Genomic DNA, 13,967 nt, shown 5'->3' with positions numbered 1-13,967 from the left:
CTACTAAAAAAATAAGGCAAAGAGGGTAAGTGAAAAACCCATTGATGAGTTAAAATGGAATATTAAATATTTTTCAAAATTTATTTATTTAATTTTTGGCTGTTTTGGGTCTTCATTGTTGCATGCATTCTTTCTCTAGTTGTGCTGAGTGGGGGCTACTCTTCTTTGCAGTGCACGGGCTTCTCACTGTGGTGGTTTCTCTTGTTGTGGAGCACAGGCCCTAGGCATGTGGGCTTCAGTAGTTGTGGCTTGTGGGCTCAGTAGTTGTGGGTCACAGGCTCTAAAGTACAGGCTCAGTAGTTGTTGTGCACAGGCTTAGTTGCCTTGTGGCATGTGGGATCTTCCCAGACAAGGGCTCTAACCCGTGTCCCCTGTATTTGCAGGCAGATTCTTCACCACTGTACCAAGAGGGAAGCCTGGAATATTAATATGTTTTTGATAAAACACAAAGAAAGTAGGAAAGGAGTAACAAAGAATCAAAATATCAGATCAGAGAACTAGAAACCAAATAAAAATGGGAGACCTAAATAAAATCATATCAGTGATTACATTAAATATAAATGCACTGAACACTCCAATTAAAAACAGAGATTGTGAGACTAGGTAAAAAAGCAACCTTAAGTATTCAATACATGCTGTTTAAAATAATAACCTTTGGCAGGAGAGGTCCCTAGGCACAGGAAAGCAGGGAAACATCCACACACCATACCCGGGCTGCTCTCTGTGGCCTCCTTGCTGTTGGCCCACTAGGGTCCATCTCAGCTTGCTCTGCTCCTAGTGACCCAGATTCCTGCCCTGCCCCGTCCCTCCCACACCCCCAGCCCGTGCAGTAGTCACAGCCACAGAGGTCCAATCTCCATGCCAGGGACGACATCATCAATCACCGCGGAGGAGCATGCAGCTGGAGCAATTGGGGAATGTGGAGATGGAGACCCAACTACCGCAAGCCAGGACCTGCTGAGCTTCTGCCACCACTGATTCCACCCGTGTGGCTGACAGGGTCTTGGTGCTCTGGCCACGTGTCAGGCCTGTGCATCTGAGGTGGGAGAGCCAAGTTCAGGACATTGGTCCACCAGAGGCTTCCCGGCTCCACATACTATCAAACTGCGGAAGTTCTCCCAGAGATCTCCATCTCAATTATATGACCCAGTTTCACTCAAAGACCAGCAAGCTACAGTTCCAGACACCCTATGCCAAACAACTAGCAAGACAGGAACACAAACCCACTCATTAGCAGAGAGGCTGCCTAAAATCATAATACGGTCATAGACACTCCAAAACACACCACCGGACATGGTCCTGCCCTCCAAAAGGACAAGATCCAGCCTCATCCACCAGAACACAGGCACCAGTCCCCGCCACCAGGAAGCCTACACAAGCAACTGAATCAACCTTAGCCACTGAGGGCAGACATCAAAAACAACGGGAACTATGAACCTGAAGTCTGCAAAAAGGAGACCCCAAACACAGTAAGTTAAGCAAAATGTGAAGACAGAGAAGCACACAGAAGATGAAGCAGCAAGGTAAAAGCCTACCAAACCAAAGAAATGAAGAGGAAATAGGCAGTCTAACTGAAAAAGAATTCAGAGTAATGATAGCAAAGATGAAGCAAAATCTTGGAAATAGGATGGAGACAATACAACAAACGTTTAACAAGGACCTAGAAGAACTAAAGAGAAAACAAACAATGATGAACAACACAATAAATGAAATTAAAAATTCTCTAGAAGAAATCAATAGCAGAATAATTGAGGCAAAAGAACGGATAAGTGACCTGGAAGATAAAATAGTGGAAATAACTACCGCAGAGCAGAATAAAGAAAAAAGAATGAAAAGAATTGAGGACAGACTCAGACACCTCCAGGACAACATTGAACATACCACTATTCGAATTATAGGGGTCCCAGAAGAAGAAGAGGAAAAGAAAGGGACTGAGAAAATATTTGAAGAGGTTATAGTTGAAAACTTCCTTAATATGGGAAAGGAAATAGTCATGCAACTCCAGGAAGCACAAAGAGCCCTATACAGGATAAATCCAAGGAGAAACATGCCAAGACACATGTTTATCAAACTATCAAAAATTAAATACACAGAAAAAATATTAAAAGCAGCCAGGGAAAAACAACAAATAACATACAAGGGAATCCCCACAAGGTTAACAGCTGATCTTTCAGCAGAAACTCTGCAAGCCAGAAGGGAGTGGCAGGACATATTTAAAGTGATGAAAGGAAAGAAACCACAACCAAGATTAGTCTACCCAGCATGGATCTCACTCAGATTCAGCAGAGAATTTAAAACTTTACACACAAGCATAAGCTGAGAGAATTCAGCACCACCAAGCCAGCATTACAACAAATGCTAAAGGAACTTCTCCAGGCAGGAAACACAAGGGGAGGAAAAGACCTACAATAAGAAACCCAAAACAATTAAGAAAATGGTAATAGAAACATACATATTGATAAGTACGTTAAATGTAAATGGATTAAATTCTCCAACCAAAAAACCTAGAATGGCTGAATGGATAAAAAAGCAAGACCCATATATATGTTCTCTACAAGAGACCCACTTCAGACCTAGGGACACAAATACAGACTAAAAGTGAGGGGATGGAAAAAGATATTCCATGCAAATGGAAATCAAAAGAAAGCTGCAGTAGCAATTCTCATATCAGTCAAATTAGGCTTTAAAATAAAGAGTATTACAAGAGACAAAGAAGAACACTACCTAATGATCATGGGATCAATCCACGAAGAAGATAGAACAATTGTAAATATGTATGCGCCCAACATAGGAGCACCTCAATACATAAGGCAAATGCTAACAGCCATAAAAGGGAAAATCGACAGCAACACAATCATAGTAGGGGACTTTAATGCCCCACTTTCACCAATGAACAGATCACTCAAAATCAAAATAAATAAGGAAATATAAGCTTTAAATGATACATTAAATAAGGTGGACTTAATTGATATTTATAGGTCATTCCATCCAAAAACAACAGAATACACTTTCTTCTCAAGTGCTCATGGAATATTCCCCAGGATACATCATATACTGGGTCACAAATCAAGCCTTGGTAAATTTAACAAAATTGAAATCATATCAAGTATCTTTTCCTACCACGATGCTATGAGACTAGATATCAATTACAGGGAAAAAATCTATAAAAAATGCAGACACATGGAGGCTAAACAATAGACTACTAAATAACCAAGAGATGACTGAAGAAATCAAAGAGGAAATCAATAAATACCTAGAAACAAATGACAATAAAACACGACGACCCAAAACCTATGGGTTGAAGCAAAAGCAGTTCTAAGAAGGAAGTTTATAGCAATACAATCCTACCTCAAGGAACAAGAAACGTCTCAAATAAACAACCAAACGTTACTCCTAAAGCAATTAGTGAGAGAAGAACAAAAAAAACCCAAAAGTTAGCAGAAAGAAAGAAATCATAAAGATCAGATCAGAAATAAATGAAAAAGAAGTGAGGGAAACAATAGCAAAGATCAACAAAACTAACAAATGGTTCTTTGAGTAGATAAAAAAAATATTGATAAAGCATTAGCCAGACTCATGAAGAAAAAATGGAGAAGACTCAAATCAATAGAATTAGAAAGGAAAAAGGAGAAATAAGAGCTGACACGGCAGAGATACTAAGGATCACGAGAGTCTACTACAAGCAACTCTATGCCAATAAAAAGCACAACGTGGAAGAAATGGACAAATTCTTAGAAAAGCACAACCTTCTGAGACTGAAGCAGGAAGAATTAGAAAATAAAACAGACCAAAGAGAAGCCCTGATATTGGAGACTGTGATTAAAAATCTTCCAACAAACAAAAGCCCAGGACCAGATGGCTTCACAGGCAAATTCTATCAAACGTTTAGAGAAGAGCTAGCACCTATCCTTCTCAAACTCTTCCAAAATATATCAGAGGGAGGGACACTCCCAAGCTCATTCTACGAGGCCAACATCACTCTGAAACTAAAACCAGACAAAGATGTCACAAAGAAAGAAAACTACAGGCCAATATCACTGATGAACATAGATGCAAAAATCCTTGACAAAATACTAGCACACAAAATCCAACAGCACATTAAAAGGATCATACAACATGTTCAAGTGGGGTTTATCCGAGGAATGCAAGGATTCTTCAATATACACAAATGAATCAATGTGATAAGCCATATTAACAAATGGAAGGAGAAAAACCATATGATCATCTCAATAGATGCAGGAAAAGGTTTCAACAAAATTCAACACACATTTATGTAGAAACCCTCCAGAAAGTATGCATAGAGGGAACTTACCTCAATGTAATTAAGGCCATATATGACAAACTCACAGCCAACATCTTTCAATGGTGAAAAACTGAAACCATTTCCTCTAAGATCAGGAGCAAGACAAGGTTGTCCACTCTCAAGACGTTTATTCAACATATTTTTTGGAAGTTTTAGTCACAGCAATCAGAGAATAAAAAGAAATAAAAGGAATCTGAATTGGAAAAGAAGACGTAAAACTGTCACTGTTTGCAGATGACATGATACTATACATAGAAAATCCTAAAGATGCCACCAGAAAACTACTAAAGCTAATCAATGGATATGGTAAGGTAGTAGGATACAAAATTAATGCACAGAAATCTCTTGCATTCCTATACATTAGTGATGAAAAAAATGAAACAGATATTAAGGAAACACTCCCATTTACCACTGCAACAAAAAGAATAAAATACCTAGGAAAAAACCTACCTAAGGAGACCAAAGACCTGTATGTAGAAAACTATAAGACACTGATGAAAGAAATTAAAGATGATACAAACAAATGGAGAGTTATACTTCACGTTCTTGGATTTGAAGAATCAACATTGTGAAAATGACTATACTACCCAAAGCAATCTACAGATGCAATGCAATACCTGTCAAACAAACAGTGGCATTTTTCATAGAACTAGAACAAAAAATTTCACAATTTGTATGGAAACACAAAAGACCCAAATAGCCAAAGCAATCTTGAGAAAGAAAAATGGAGCTGGAGGAATCAGGCTCCCGTATTTCAGACTATACTACAAAGCTACAGTAATCAAGGCAGTATGGTGCTGGCACAAAAACAGAAATAGTGATCAATGGAACAGGATAGAAAGCCCAGAGATAAACCCAACACACATGGTAAACTTATCTTTGATAAAGGATGCAAGAATATACAATGGAGAAAAGAGAGCCTCTTCAGTAAGTGGGGCTTGGACAACTGGACAGCTACATGTAAAAGAATGAATTTAGAACACTCCCTAACACCATACACAAAAATAAACTCAAAATGGATTAAACACCTAAATGTAAGGCAGAGCAAACTCTTAGAGGAAAACACAGGAAGAACCATCTATGACGTAAAACACAGCAAGATCCTTTATGACCCACCTCCTACAGAAATGGAAATAAAAACAAAAATAAACAAATGGGGCCTAATGAAACGTAAAAGGTTTTGCACAGCAAAGGAAACTACAAACTAGACGAAAAGACAACCCTTAGAGTGGGAGAAAAATATCTGCAAATGACACAACTGTCAAAGGATTAATCTCCAAAATTTACAAGCAGCTCATGCAGCTGAATGTCAAATAAACAAACAACCCAATTCAAAAGTGGGCAGAAGACCTAAACAGACATTTCTCCAAAAAGATGTACAAATTGTCAACAACACATGAAAGGATGCTCAACGTCCCTAATGATTAGAGAAATGCAAATCAAAACTACAATGTGGTATCACCTCACAACTGTCAGAATGGCCATCATCAAAAAATCTACAAACAATAAATGCTGGAGAGCATGTGGAGAAAAGGGAACCCTCTTGCACTGTTGGTGGGAACGTAAATTGATACAGTCCATATAGAGAACAGTATGGAGCTTCCTCAAAAAGCTAAAAATAGAACTACCATATGAACCAGCAATCCCACTACTGGTCATACACCCTGAGAAAACCATAAGTCAAAAAGAGTCACGTGCCAGAAGGTTCATTACAGCTTTATTTACAATAGCCAGAACACGGAAGCAAGCTAGGTGTTCATCGACAGATGAATGGATAAAGAAGATGTGGCACATATATACAATGGAATATTACTCAGCCATAAAAAGAAACGAAATTGACTTATTTTTAGTAGGTGGATGGACCTAGAGTCTGTCATGCAGAGTGAAGTTAGTCGGAAAGAGAAAAACAAATACAGTTTGCTAACTCATATATATGGAATCTAAGAAAAAAAAAAAAAAACGGTTCTGAAGAACCTAGGGGCAGAACAAGAATAAAGACTCAGACATAGAGAATGGACTTGAGGACACGGGCAGTGGGAGGGTAAGCTGGGATGAAGTGCGAAAATGGCATGGATATATATACTTTACCAAATGTAAAATAGATAGCTGATAGGAAGCAGCCACATAGCACAGGGAGATCAGCTCAGTGCTTTGTGTCCACATACAGGGGTGGGATAGGGAGGGTGGGAGGGAGATGCAAGAGGAAGGAGACATGGGGATATATGTATATGTATAGCTGATTCACTTTGTTAAAAAACAGAAACTAACACACCATTGTAAAACAATCATACTCCAATAAACGTGTTAAAAACATTTTTTTAATTAAATAATTACTTTGTGTAAAATTTCAGAGGGGTTGAAAGTCAAATATGTAATGGAAAAATATGTACCATGCAAACAGTACACATAACAAAACTGAGCCAGCAAAGTAATAGTGTGAAAAATTGACTTCAAGACAAGGAGTATAGCCAGAGAAAAGAAGGACATTTATAACAGCAAAATGGCCAGTTCATTTGGGAATATATAACAGTTAAACAATTATAAATGTATATGCTCCTAATAACAAGGTTTCAAAAACATGAAGCAAAATCTGACAACTGCAGGGGAAATAGACAAATCCATAATCATAGCTGGAGATTTTAACACCTATCTCCCAGTAACTGACAGAACAACCAGAGAAAATAGTAAGGGTATAAAAGACGTGGCAAAATTATCAGCCACCTTGAACTAGTTGACATTTAAAGAACACCACACAGTATATGTATAGCTGATTCACTCTGTTATAAAGCAGAAACTAACACACCATTGTAAACCAATTATACTCCAATAAAGATGTTAAAAAAATAAAATAAAATTACTTGTACTTGGGGAAAAAAATAATAATAAAAATAAATAACACCACACATAAGAATGGCAGAAACACATTCTTTCCAAGTGTACCTGGAAGCCTAACAGGTCAACCATATGCTTGAAAATTTAAAAAGTTTCGATAAATTTAGAAGGATTGACATCTTACAGAGTCCATTCTCTGATCACAAAATTATTAAACTAGGAGTCAGTAACTGTAAGATATTTAGAAATTTAACTACTCAGTTCTAAATAAACCATGGATAAAAGAAGAAATCACAAGGACGATTAGAACGTACATTGACTTATGCTCATAATGATACAACACATCAAATTTTGTGAGATGTAGCTAAGGAGGTTCTTGGAGGGAAATATATGGTTTTAAATATTTAGATTAGAAAAGAAAATTGTTTACAATCAACCTAAGGTTCTACCTTAAGAATCTAGAAGAAGATGAGAAAATTAAACCCAAAGTAAATAGATGTAAGGTGATTATAAAGGTAAGAACAGATATAAATGAAAAGGAAAATAGAAAATAGCTTAAATTAACAAGGCAAACATTTGGTTTTCTGAAAAAAAATTTAAAATATTGATAAATCCCTAGCAAGACTGATTATGAAAATTGCCAGTATCTACAATAAATGATCTTATGGATGTTACATGAATAATGACAGAATATTATGAACAAATTTATGACAATATATCCAATAACTTAAATAAAATAGAAAAATTTCTTGAAAAACATAACTTACACAAACTGGCATAAGATGAACTAAAAAATAAGAGTAGTCCTATATCTTTTGAAGACATAGAGTTTGATATCATAATCTTTTCCTCAAATAGAACTCCAGAAACAAATAATTAGCTGGTGAATTCTATCAAACGTTTATTAAATAAACAATACCAACCTTACAAAACCTTCTCAAAAAACAGATGAAGAGACAATTTCCATCTTGTTTCTATGAGGTCAGGAGGATCCTGAAACCAAAACCTACCAGAGACATACCCACCCACTGCCAAAAAAAAAAAAAAAAAAAAAAAATCAGTAACCAATAACCCTCATTAACATAGATGTAAGTTTTTTCACAAAATGTTAGTAATCCAAGTCCAACAATATATGAAAAGGACAATGCATTTTGACCAAATGAGGATTATCTCAGAAATGTAAATTTTAGCATTCAACTATCAATCAATGTAATACATCATATCAACAGACTAAAGGAGAAAAGGAATCATCTCAATAGGTGCAGAAAGAACATCTTACAAAATTCAACATCCATATATATAAGAACTCTCAGCAAACCAGAAGTAGAGGGAAACCTCCTCAATCTGATAAAGGCATGTATAAAAATCCTAAAGTTAACATCATACTTAATGATGACATAGTTGTTGCTTTCCCCCCAACACTGGGAACATGCAAGTATGTGCGCTCTCTTTTTTTTCCTAGAATAAAAAAAAAAGAACTGTAAATAAGTATTTAACTCTAGTTTGCTGGTTTGCTTTTCATTGTGGCACAGGTTAGCAGTTCCAAACCCATTTTTTGTATTGAAGACTTGAAGAAAAAAATAAATACATTGAGAATAATGGGAAGAAGGAGCTACAAATACAGAAAGTGAGAAGCATGCATTACATACAGCCTGTAGTTTTTGACTGGAAGTGCATGTATCAGTTTGAAAACATGGTTTTTAACCTTGAGAAAAATAAATATCCGTGTCTATGTTTTAATAGAGATAGAAATAGACAGAGATATGCAAACACACATGTGTTTTCCACTAAAAGGAACTAAGACCCCTTGGAGAAATGACAGATTGCAGGGCTGGGACAGGAAAAGTACAGGGGGAGCCTGGATCATCTGATTGAGTCAGTTAGGGAAGCAAATGCTCAGGGAATGACTGGGTCATGTCAAATTACACAGCAGTTATGATGAAGGGGCTCAGGCTAGCCAAACCTGGAACAATTTGAATGTCAAAATAACTATTCATAGATTATAGTTATAGTTAGTGTTTATAACTAAACAATATATTATATCCCATTGAATAATAAAAGTATGTATGAGACCATATTGATATAAATAAACCAGTGAACAGATAAATAAACGGGGAGGAAAAGAAAGGCCTTTCTCACCATAATATGCCAAGAAAAGTGGTAGGTGAGAAAGAGAGAGAGAGAGGGAGAGAGAGAAAGAAAAAGGAAGGAAGGAAAGAAGGAAGGAAGGAAGGAAGGAGGAAAGGAAGGAAGGAGGGAAACAAGGAAGGAAGGAAAGAAGAAAGAAGGAAAGAAAATAGAATTAAGAAATCAATTGATACTAAAATTAGTAGGTGAGAGTTTGATGAAGAACAAGATATTTGCAGTCTTTGTATTTATTAATTACAAAGGACAATAAAAACTTTATATTGGACAAACCTGGTGGAACCACCTTACCCTAGTAATCAAAATGAACATCATGAATATTGGGACAAACCAGCATCATGTACCTTTTGACCTGATGCTGAGAAAGACACATCACCTCACTGATACTCCCACCAAAAATGCATAACCCGATTTTTTTTCAACATATCTAAATGAGCTAAATAGAAAGGTGGAAAACAACCCTAGCTTATTAAAAACAAAACAAAACAACAACAACAAAAAACCCCATACCTGTGTTGTTCCTGAAAAGATGTAAGGTAGCTAAAGTAAAAGTTAACATTTTGAAATAATTTTAAACCCAGAAATAAGTCTGTACTAAAATAAATTAAACTGTCTCCTAGGGTGAAATATTACTACAGGAACACCAGCAAGTAATAAAAATGAAAATTTCTTGAAAATATATTTGCACTCTGTATCTTATTAGATCATCTATAATTAAGACTATCCTGGATATTTTTACACCCCAAATAGGGATAATCTTCAGATTTCGCTAGTGTATAGTTATGCAGATGTTTGTAGGAGAATAAGGACACACTGGTTTTCTGAATTAGCAATCAGGCTATTGACCCCCCGAAGAAATCCTTCCAAGTGAGTAGACACACTTATAAAGGTCTCAATTTCCTTTTGAAAGAAAATGATGTAAATAGTGAAAAGGAAAAATAATAAGAATAGCAGTAATACCTGCTTATGAATTTACTATTGACCAGCACTTTCACATATTTTTTTGATCTGGCAACCAACCCCTGAGGTGGGTAGGTTTCAGTTATTCATTCCAACGAGGTTTTTATTTCCCACAAATGCCAAGGATGCCAAGAAAAGTTTGTTCTTGGATTTGGTTTCCATGTATTCAGAAAATAAATAAAGGTCAAACAAGTCATTTTACTGACTAGCTTTAGTTCAGAAATAGCATGAGACATTTCTCAAAATCCATTCTTTACAGAGGAGACAAGAAATGTCTGAAATCCACTTTGGATTCTTTTGGAATTCTTTCTGACTAAGCAGCATTTTTAGTTAAGAGAAGTGTATCTTTGTTTTGCTCACATCCTTTGAGGAGCAAATGGGTGTTGAGTGTCCAGATGTAGGTGTTTTGAAAACCAGGCTGGGCTCTTGCCATTGCAAACAGACTTGCAGAACTCAGAGCTTTAGTCTCCTGTGTCTTCCTGCAAGGGTTAAATCTGAGGAGTGGTGGAATTGTTTCTCATCACCTATAGGAAGCTTCCACTTTTCCCATTATTTTACTCGTTACTGTTCTGTTGCATATTTTACAAGTAATCCACAAAATAATTTTGGAGCCTTTGTACTTCATAAGTTTTGCTTCTTTAAAACTGAGTGCTTGCTTCTCAATTAATAAGTGTCTGTATTTTGGGGTGTTGGGTTAGCCTTGGGCTGGAGGCACATTCCACCTGTATCCAGCACCTGCAGCTGCAAGCAGTATGCACATGCTTCTTCGAAATTCTGTGAGGAACTGCAGGCCCAGAAGCAGCAGCAGGTGTGACCCAGGCAGGTATCTTGCAGTTTCAGCTGAAACCTGATGAGAGTCCCATCGTGGATTTTATTGTGAAGAAACACCAGCCAAACCCAAATGGAGTGACGTTGCACAAAATAAGTGGCCTAAACTCTTCTAAAACGTCAAGAGCAAGAAACTAAAGGAAAGGAGGTAGAACTGTTCCGTACTGAAGCAGTAAGTGCTCGGTATGAACCTGGCCTGGACCTTGAACTAGGAAAGATTAACTATAAAGGACATTATTTGGACAATTGATGAAATTGGATTATGGACTGCATATACGTGTGTGTATGTGTATGCTTATAATTATATGAGCCTGGAGAAGGATATACACTAAGTTGTTAACATTGGTTACTTGGGAAAGAGTGGGGGTTGGGGATGAAGGGGGAAAATACCACACTTTACTTATTTTTCTTTTAATTTTATTGCAGTAGAGTTGCTTTGCAATGTTGTGTTAGTTTCTGCTGTACAGCAAAGTGAATCAGTTTTACGTATACATATATCCCCTCTTTTTTTTTAGATTTCTTTCCCATTTAGGTCACCACTGAGCACTGAGTAGAGTTCCCTGTGCTATACAGTAGGTTCTCATTAGTTATCTATTTTATACACAGTAGTGTATATATGTCAATCCCAATCTCCCAGTTCATCCCACCTCTCCTTCCCCCCTTGGTATCCATAAGTTTATTCTCTACATCTGTGTCTCTATTTCTGCTTTGCAAATGAGTTCATCTGTACCATTTTTCTAGATTCCACATATAAGCGATAATATACGATATTTGTTTTTCTCTTTCTGACTTACTTCACTCTGTATGACAGCCTCTAGCTCTATCCACGTCTCTGCAAATGGCACTATTTCGTTCTTTTTATGGCTGAGTAATATTCCATTGTATATATGTACCCCATCTTCTTTATCCATTCCTGATGGACATTTAGGTTGCTTCAAAATTAAATTATGTTTAAATTCTATTTCATTTTTACAAAATAAAAAAATATTTTTAAGGTACCATATTCAACATTTCTTCCCTTCTTTAGTGGACTCAATGAAGGAGGTTAACAACAGCATTCAGGAGCAGGAGGCACCACCATGAAGTGGTTGCGAGCCACGGACACTGTATAGCAAGTAACAGATGGCACAGAGCACTTAAGAACAGTTCAGGCCGGGTTCAGAGCTCAGAGGCCCTACTTGCTCACCAGTTGTGTGACCTCAGACAAATTCTTCAGGCCCTCCGAGCCCACTCTTCTCTAAAATAGGCAAACAGTGCCTTCTAGAGTGTCCACGTGAGGAATAAATAGGTTATTGTATGTATCATGGCTGGCACAGGGAAAGCACTGGCCACATGGCAGTGTTTTGTTTTATGATGCTTACAAAGCTTCAGAGAATTTTAGAGGACAGATCAGGTGGAAAGTTAATCATTTACCTTCCAGGGAGAGTCTCTTAGGGTTCAGGACAGGAGCAATGCTTCAGACTCCTGTGACTTTGGACTCCAGCCACATTTCAGAAACCTGGAAATAAAGAGGTCCATTGTGTATTAGTCTTTCTCAGCCCAGAAATTAAAATAATAACCCCCTTGCCTCAGGGCAATGGGTACAACTGCAAAGTTAGTAGAAGAACTTCTGATTTAATCTCAGTATCACCGCTCCAGCTAGTGATACCCCACACCTCACCAAAAGCACCCAACGTTTTTTCACTTCCACAATCACTGTCTATGAATTGCAGCTTCTATCCAGTGCACATCACGGTCCCTTAAGTGTCATACCCTTATTCCGGCTAACTTACTCTCTCTTTCAGAGGAGGAGGAACCTCATGGTTGTCTAATCTTAACCCAGGAACTTCACCTGCCTCACTCTGATCTCCTTGAAACTTTTTTTCCAAGGCCCAGACACAGAAGTCTCTGCAGGCGGGTCATATCTTAAAACAGTGCCAGGATATTTTCAAGCTGGTTATGCAGTCACCACTTCCTGAGAGCTTATAGAAACCAATCTCCTTCCTGAAGTCAAGTCAGCACAACTAGCTAAACTTACAGGCTTGACTCGAGCCAGTCAGCTAGCAAGGGATAAAAGGGCTAACATAGACATGGCAGCAGATAAGCCTTTGGGGTGTTCCATGATTTTTGTCATGCTATGGAAACAACACTTTTAACTTTTATGTCAGATGCCTTGCTCCTTCCCAAGAATTTAAATGTGATTAATCTGGAAGTTCATACTAGGGAACAAACCCATGAGGCAAAAGGAAATGTTTTGGCTGACCACTATGCTAAAGAGGCTGCCCTCACTCAAGTTTGATTGGTTCAACAAGTTAAAGACAATCTGGCTAACTCTGGATCATTTCTTTGAAACCTTGCGCAAACTTCATTCACAAGCCCCAGACTCTGTAAAAATACATTGGGAGAAATCTGGATATGACTCCCAATTAGGTGGATTATGGAGCCACCTAGCTGGCTGCTTGGTCTCTCTAAACACTCTAAAATGGAGCTTGGTGAAAAAATTTGCACACCATGACCTACCACAGTGAACCAACTTGAAAATCATTCTGGGATATCATAGGGAAATTTTTAATCGGTTGGCAGAAGGATGTCCCCAGTACCTGTTGCACCTGCTTGCCACTCTAAATTCCGGCTTCTGTGAAAGGACTAAAATCAGAGATTTAAGAGGATGTAAGTAGTCTTACCTTTGATGGTTTCTCTGTTGCAAGTGGGAACCACGTCTTGTGTATATCCATGTATTCAGTCATTTACTCAACAAATACTTGCTGAGCACCTAATGTTTGTGTCTCATCCTGTTCTGGGAAGTAGAGATAGAGTGGTGAGCGAGAGAGAACAAGTTCCTGCTCTCAGAAATTTACATTCTGTTAGGGAGAGAAAATAAAACATAAACACAAGACACACTTTCAGACAACTGGGCAAA

Source organism: Balaenoptera borealis (genome assembly GCF_965194805.1).
Source record: "Balaenoptera borealis genome assembly, chromosome: X".
Lineage (NCBI taxonomy): Eukaryota > Metazoa > Chordata > Mammalia > Artiodactyla > Balaenopteridae > Balaenoptera > Balaenoptera borealis.
Note: the sequence above shows the minus strand (reverse complement) of the source record.